This window comes from Panthera pardus, unplaced genomic scaffold (assembly GCF_024362965.1).
Source record: "Panthera pardus isolate Hobbes unplaced genomic scaffold, ASM2436296v1 HiC_scaffold_13, whole genome shotgun sequence".
Lineage (NCBI taxonomy): Eukaryota > Metazoa > Chordata > Mammalia > Carnivora > Felidae > Panthera > Panthera pardus.
Window position 1 is genome coordinate 143,575,208 of NW_026526688.1, and position 7,970 is coordinate 143,583,177.

A 7,970-nucleotide genomic window follows, 5' to 3' on the forward strand; every position below is an offset into this window, starting at 1 on the left:
GGCATTCACAGCCTATTTGGGACATAGGAGGGGGCCGATGTGTGTTGTATGTGTATTTATAGTGCAGTGTAAATAGTTCTCTAGTAGAGATAGGTCCCTGCTTCTCTGGGGTCATAGAGGACTCTGCAGGGCATGGGAGTTACATTTTCTCTTAAAACAGGACAATGTTACAAGAGTAAGAGATTCTTACTTGTATATAGGCTTACCTGCTGAAAACAGGTCCTTGCTGTACAGATTTTATGTAGACAATTTAGCTCTTTTAGTCCATCCAAAAAACTGTAAGTATTTTTTTGAATGCCAGGTATAGGCTTTTTGGTTAAGACCTCGCTTTTTAAATTGCCTTAAGTCTAAATAGTAATCTTGGAGTGTTTTTTTAGTTTGTCATTTGAGCCGCCACAGAGGAAAAAGAAATCAGATTGGTTTCTTTAGCCTGCCATCATGCTGTAATATTTTCAGCCTACTGTGCTTTGTCTCAGCAAAAGGTTCCTAATGTCAGATAGGTTCCGTTGTGTGTGTTGAGTGCTGTGTTGGTCTCCCTTCCCTGGGCATGTTTGAGTAGATTGCAGGGGACACAGAGCCCTGGTCAGTCTCTCTCTGCAAGTTGTTGCATTTGGAAATAGTTTGGTGCCTTTGCCTCAGATTTCTTAGATAGGAAGATGTGGTAGATGAGAAAATTGTTCTATGTTACTTTAGAATAAAAGACAATTTTCTGCCCACCCAGAATTAGAAAGTAGCTTCTAAAACCACTTCTCTTGTTCACTTTCTGAGTTCACTTTTGGTTTTATTTGGAAGAAATTCCGTGACCTTCCCCAAAGATGCCCCAGGTCACTGGAGATAGTTGTGAAAATCTTGAAGTTTAATGATCAAATTGTACTGGCCTGGTGAGAGGGGCTCTCAGAGTCAACTTTGGCAGCTTCAGTGTTTGACAGGAAGTGTCCAGTCCAAATTTGAATATATCAGACCTGAAACTGCTCTCTTTCTCACTTTCTTTTTCTCTTTCTCTTTCTTTCTTTCTCTTTTTTTCTATCTCTAACTCTCCTTCCTTCCTCCTTTCCTTCCTTCCTCCCTCCCTTCCATCCTTCCTTCCTTCCTTCCTTCCTTCCTTCCTTCTTTCTTTTTCTTTGCACTTTTGAACTGGGTGTCTCCTCATGTGTCTAGCTCCAGAGAGGTAAATAAAATTCAAAATGGCTGGGTCACCTGGGTGGCTTAGTCAGTTAAGTGTCTGACTCTAGATGTCAGCTCAGGTCGTGGCCTCGTGGTTTGTGAGTTTGAGCCCCTCCCAGGCTCTGCGCTGTCAGCAGAGATTCTCTCTCTCTCTGTCTCTCTCAAATAAATAAACTTAAAAAAAAAATTCAAACTGTCATAGCAGTTAGGGTTCACAGCTTTGCTGCATGACTTGTGATTGTGCCTGGAAGTTTCATCCTTCTGGATTTTCCTACCCAACGTAGAGGCCGGGAGGCCAAAACATCCATTCTGTGCTCTGACTTCTTATCTATTGTGTCTTCACCCTGCTCTTAACTGAGGTTTATATGCAAGACAGAAAAATACCTGGTTTAAAAAGGTGCAAGTCTTGGGGCGCCTGGGTGGCTCAGTCAGTTAAGCGTCCAACTTCGGCTCAGGTCATGATCTCATGGTTTGTGGGTTTGAGCCCCGTGTTGGGCTCTGTGCCACAGAGCCTCTCTCAAAATAAATAAACATTTAAAAAAATGTCTCTCTCAAAAATAAATAAACATTAAAAAAAAAAAGGTGAAAGTCTTATTTCTCTAATCCCAAAGTATCTTAATTCTATCTGATTCCTTTTATTTTGTAAATTTTACCTTGAGAATATTTTCTGTGAACCTGAAGATCAGATTCTTACAAGGTTCAATGCTGTCCATGAAGGCAGAGTGACCTTCCAGAGTCATTTTGACCTTGAAGAGGTCATCAGAGTCTGAGCCTCAACTTTTCAATGTCAGTTTTTTGTCAGTACTAAGAATGGATCCATTTCAGGGATGAACTCCCATTTCCAAGCTCATACTATGTATATAAAGTGATGTATAAATCTAGAATACTGATATATTTTGCATGTGATCTCAGCAAGTTACACAAAAGGCAGAATCTGTTCTCTGCCATATCCCAGTGCTGGTTCAGTGCACAGTATGTTAGGTGCTCAAGCAAATATTTGAATACATGATTTATTCCCTGTCAGTTTTCTCTAAGTATAATACCACCCACCTCATTGTTTTGACAATTTTGAGAATGTTACAAGCACTTAGCATATTTGCCACAAAATAAGCATTCGGTAAATTTCTCATCAAAGATAGATATTAAGTTTTTATTTTTATTTTTGGCTTAATCTTGAAATGAAACAACAATTACAGTTGCTATAAATATTTATTTTACCATTCATCCATTTTGGGGAGAGTTTGTTTGAAATATAAAAAATGTAAAATGCATGAGGTATGGGTGGCAAACACAATGTTTGTGCCATGTAGAAACCTTTGATCCGATTAAGGAAATAGGCTTACAAAATGACTATCTAATGCAAGCTGCTTATGGAACTATCAAAAAAGGCACAGCATAGGGCTGAGGGCATCCTAAAAAGGGGGAAGTTCAGGTGGCAGGAGGGTGAAAGGCTATTTGCTAACAAACTGATGCTTATGATGAACAGGAAAGCAATAAGAACTAAATTACTGAATCATAAAGGAAAAGTTACAGTTTAAAAGGTGGTATAGGGGCGCCTGGGTGGTGCAGTTGGTTAAGCGGCCGACTTCGGCTCAGGTCATGATCTCACGGTCTGTGAGTTCGAGCCCCGCGTCGGGCTCTGTGCTGACAGCTCAGAGCCTGGAGCTTGCTTCGGATTCTGTGTCTCCCTCTCTCTCTGCCCCTCCCCCACTCGCACTCTGTCTCTCTCTCTCTCTCTCTCAAAACTAAAGATTAAAAAAAAGTGGTATATAATTTCTTGAAGGTTATAGTTAACATAAACTTTGTTTTCATTACCTCATATTCTAATTCTTTGAGAATTTATAATCTACTTGAAGTGTCACATGGTGACTCAGAATTAATCAGAATATTTAATTAGAATATTCTGTTCTTCAAACTATTTTAGATAAGCATATTTAAACTGTGTTACCAAGGATAATAAAGTTCTACCAAGTGACATTCTTTCACTGTATAAAAATAAAAATAAAAATTCTTTTTTTTTTTTTTTTTTAGAATGTATTTTATGAGATTTTTTTTAAAGATCTTGAAAATGAATAGAAAAGTAAGGCACTGACATGGAGCCTTTTCTCTTTTATAAGGAAATAAAGTTTTCTCTCCTAGTACAGTCTTTGGTCAGTACTTATTTAAAAATGTAGATGGGGGGGCGCCTGGGTGGCTCAGTCCGTTAAGCGGCCGACTTCGGCTCAGGTCATGATCTCACGGTCCGTGAGTTCGTGCCCCGCGTCTGGGCTCTGTGCTGACAGCTCAGAGCCTGGAGCTTGTTTCAGATTCTGTGTCTCCCTCTCTCTGACCCTCCCCCGTTCATGCTCTGTCTGTCTCTGTTTCAAAAATAAATAAACGTTAAAAAAAAAAATTTTTTTTTAATTTAAAAAAAATAATAAAAATGTAGATGGGGTGCCTGGGGGGATCAGTCAATTGAGTGTCAGACTTCAGCTCAGGTCATTATCTCACCATTCATGAGTTCAAGCCCCACATCAGTCTCTGCTGTCAGCGCAGAGCCTGCTTTGGATCCTCTGTCTCCTCTCTCTCTGCCCCTCTCCTGCTTGTGCTCTGTCTCTCTCTAAAGAAATAAAGTTTAAAAGTAAAAAATGTAGATAAGAACAGGGCACATCTAATTCTGTACTATTTAAATACCATACATTTGTATAAGACACTACTTATATGGTAATCTTACCCTGCAAATTTGGCTTTCATTGTTTTGTCAATCCAATCTCAGTGTAGAAATGGTTAAACTGATTTATCCACATGATGAAATATTTTGAAGCTATAAAAATGTTTATAATAGGAAACGCTTGTTATAAATGCAAAGAACAAAATACAAAAGTATTTACAGCATAATCAAACTACACATGTAAGAAAATGAATAATAAAAGCCCAAGAGGAAATACTCTTGTTTATAAAACGGTATTCTTTTAATTTAGATTTCAGTGATTACCAGAGAGGTTGAGATTGCTTCACGTAGATTTTTGCTATTTGGTTCTTTCTTTTTATAGCTTTTTGGGTTTTTTTATTATTATTATTAATGTTTATTTGTTTTTGAGAGAGAGAGAGAGAGCAAGCAGGGGAGGAGCAGAGAGAGGGAGACACAGAATCCAAAGCAGGCTCCAGGCTCCGAGCTGTCAGCATAGAGCCCTACACGGGGCTTGAACCCATGAACCATGAGATCATGACCTGAGCCGAAGTCAGACACTTAACCAACTGAGCCACCCAGGTGTCCCACTTTTTGGGTTTTTTATTATTGATTTGCAGGAGATCTTTATATATTCTGGATATCAATTCTTTGTCAGTTACTTATGCTACACATATCTCCACAGATAGGCAGTGCCATCTTTGTGATAAACTAAGTTCCCATATATACCTTGGGTCTGGGAATTTTCAAAACCAGTCGTGGATCCTCTTTTCTTTTTTTCTATTTTTTTCTTTTTGCATGTGATTATCTAGTTGTTCCAGCACCATTTTTTTTTTTTCTTTGAGAGAGGGCACAAGTGAGCGAGGGGGCAGAGAGGGAGAGAGAGAAGCAGTGAGTCCTTAAGCTCACCTGATGTGGGGCTTGAACTCACAAACAGTGAGATCATGACCTGAGCTAAATTCCGATGCTTAACTCACTGAGCCACCCAGGCACCCCCTGGATCCTTTTTTAAAAATAGGCTATTTTTAAGAGCAGTTTTAGGTTCACAACAAAACTGAGTACACCAGAGTTATACGTTCGTTACAGTTAATGAACCTGCATCATTATCCCCACAAGTCATAGCTTGCATTAGGGTTCGCTCTTAGTTTTATATATTCTGTGGGTTTGGACAAACGTATAATGACATTTATCCACCATTACAGTACTATAGAGGGTAGTTTCACTGCCTCCCAAATCATCTCTGCCTATTCATCCCCTTCTTCCTCCTAACCCTGGCAACCACTGATTTTTTTTTTTTTTTTTTCAACGTTTTTTTTATTTTATTTTTGGGACAGAGAGAGACAGAGCATGAACGGGGGAGGGGCAGAGAGAGAGGGAGACACAGAATCGGAAACAGGCTCCAGGCTCCGAGCCATCGGCCCAGAGCCTGACGCGGGGCTCAAACTCACGGACCGCGAGATCGTGACCTGGCTGAAGTCGGAGGCTTAACCGACTGCGCCACCCAGGCGCCCCAACCACTGATTTTTTTACTAGAGTGTGCCTTTTCCAGAACATCACAGAGCTGGAGTCATAACAGTATATACCTTTTTCAGATTGGCCTCTTTCATTTAGTAATATGTATTTATGTTTCCTCCATGTTTTTTCATGGTTTCAATAGTTCATTTCTTTTTAGTGCTAAATAATATTCCATCTTCTGGGAGTTTATCCATTTACCTACTGAAGGACATCTTTATTGCTTCTAGGTTTAGGCAATTATGAATAAAGCTGCTATAAACATCTATATGCATGTTTTTGTATGGACATGTTTTCAGCTCCTTTGGATAAATACCAAGGAGAACAATCGCTGGGTCATATGGTAGGAGTATGTTTAGTTTTGTAAGAAACTGCCAAAGTGGCTGCACCATTTTGCCGGATCCTCTGTAACAGTCCTTCTGGCATCTCTCCTCTCGCATTTTCCTATAACCAGCAAGAAGAAGGTAGGTGGCAACTTCAACATTCCGACCAGAAATCTAGCTAGGTTACTCAGTTCTTTAGTTACATGTTCTACCTTGCACATCACTGTAGGTGACAGTGTTGTTAAATGTTCTGCCACTGTATAACAACCACTTTTCTCTGGTTGCCAGTAACATGTTCCTCACTTGCCCTGAAGCTACTACTGGCAGTCTCCTTCAAGGCCAGCAGACTTCTAATAGCCTACTGCAGGAACTTTAGGCTTTCGCTAACACTGCTCACAGTCCTTCCAGCTTCCACCTACTGCTCACTCCCAAAGCCATGCCTACATCTTAAGGTGTTGTTAGGGTGGTGGCATTCTGCTTGTGTTACCCAACTCTGTATTAGTTATCTACTGCTGCATAACGATTTGTCACAAAACTTAATAGCTAAAGCAAGGAACATTGTTCCATAGTTTCTGTGGATTAGGAGTGTGGGGGTGGCTTAGCTGGGGGCTAGAGGATCCACTTCTAAGATAGCACTTTCATAGTTATTAGTAAGAAGACTCAGTTCCTCTCTGGCTCTTGGTAAAGGTCTCAGTTCCTCAAGATAGGAACCTTTTACAGCGTTGCTTTAGTGTTCTCAGGGCGTGATAGCTGGCTTCCTGCAAAATGAGCAATCTAACAGTGCAAGGAGGAGTAGCAGTGTGTTTTGTGATCTAGTTTTGGAGTCCGACACCATCACTAAAGCTGTACTGTATTCATTAGAAGCAAGTCATTAAGTATAGCCCATAGTCCAGGAGGGAAAATAGGCTCCACCATTAGAAGGGAGGAGTACTGAAGAATAAGTGGCTATTTTTGAAAACTACCACACTGCCTTTAAACTGAAATGAGATACCAGCTATAAAAAGACATCATACTTCATGTTTCTGATATAATCATTTACCTTCATTCATTCTCTACAGAAGTATTTTTTAAACTGTAGGTTCTGATCCATAGATAAACCATGAAATCAGTGTGTACCATCTCTGGAATCTGCACAGTACAGAAGCAGCAGAAAGAGGGTTAATATGTTTATTTAGAGAGAGAGAGGGAGAGGGAGAGGGAGAGGGAGAGGGAGAGAGAGAGAGAGAGAGAGAGAGAGAGAGAGAGAGAGAATCTCAAGCAGGTCCCACACTCAGAGCAGAGCCAGACTCGGGACTGGATCCCATGACCCTGGGCAGAAATCAAGAGTCCTGCTTAACCGACTGAGCCACCCAGGCATCCCTACAAGTCTTGTATTTTTTAATTTTTATCTTTTTAATATCAGCCTTAAAGTGACATGAAGTTGAGGGGTCCCTGGGTGGCTCAGTGGGTTAAACATCTGACTTCAGCTCAGGTCACGATCTCACGGTTCATGAGTTTGAGCCCCTGGTGGGGCTCTGTGCTGACAGCTCAGAGCCTGGAGCCTGCTTCAGATTCCGTGTCTCCCTCTCTCTCTGCCCCTCCTCTGCTGGCACTCTGTCTCTCCTCAAAAATAAATAAAAACATTAAAATAAAAAAAAATTTTAATAATAATGATGTCCCAGCCTTGCTGAATCAGGTGATTTTCCTAAGACAAGGTTTCTGTCTCTCAGATATTGGGAACGGAGAGGTGAGATTAATGATTATGAAGGTAAGGAGTTTGGACTCTGACACCTTGGCTTGGAGTGGAGGCCCACCAATGCTGTGACATCCAGAAAAATTACTTAACCTCTCCAAGCCTCATATTCCTCATCAGGAAAATGGGGATGAGTTAGTAGAACCTATCACTGGCTTGTTGTTATGGTTAAATCAGACAGAGTCAGCAAAAACATTTGGCACATAAATGTTAACTGACTTTAAGCTTTTTAAAAATTTTTAACTGAAAAGACGTGGGAGTGTTGAACATAAAATAATTCTCCTAGCCCTTATTAAATCCAGATAAACTTTTGAAGAATGTAAATATAAGCAAGCAAGGCGGAGAGGGAGGGATAGATCCCTTTTTACAACCGTAGGATTTCCCGCTAACTCTTCACTACTGAAAATCATGTTACAGCCCCTCCAGGCCGGAGTTTACACTCCCTGGGCCCACGTGGGTGGGATGCGGCGGGGGAGAGGGGTGAGAAGCCGGCAGCCTGCAGCGTTTGGCGCCCGGCCCGGCGGGACTCGGGGCCCCGGCTGGAGGAATGGGGGGCCGGAAGCGCGGATGC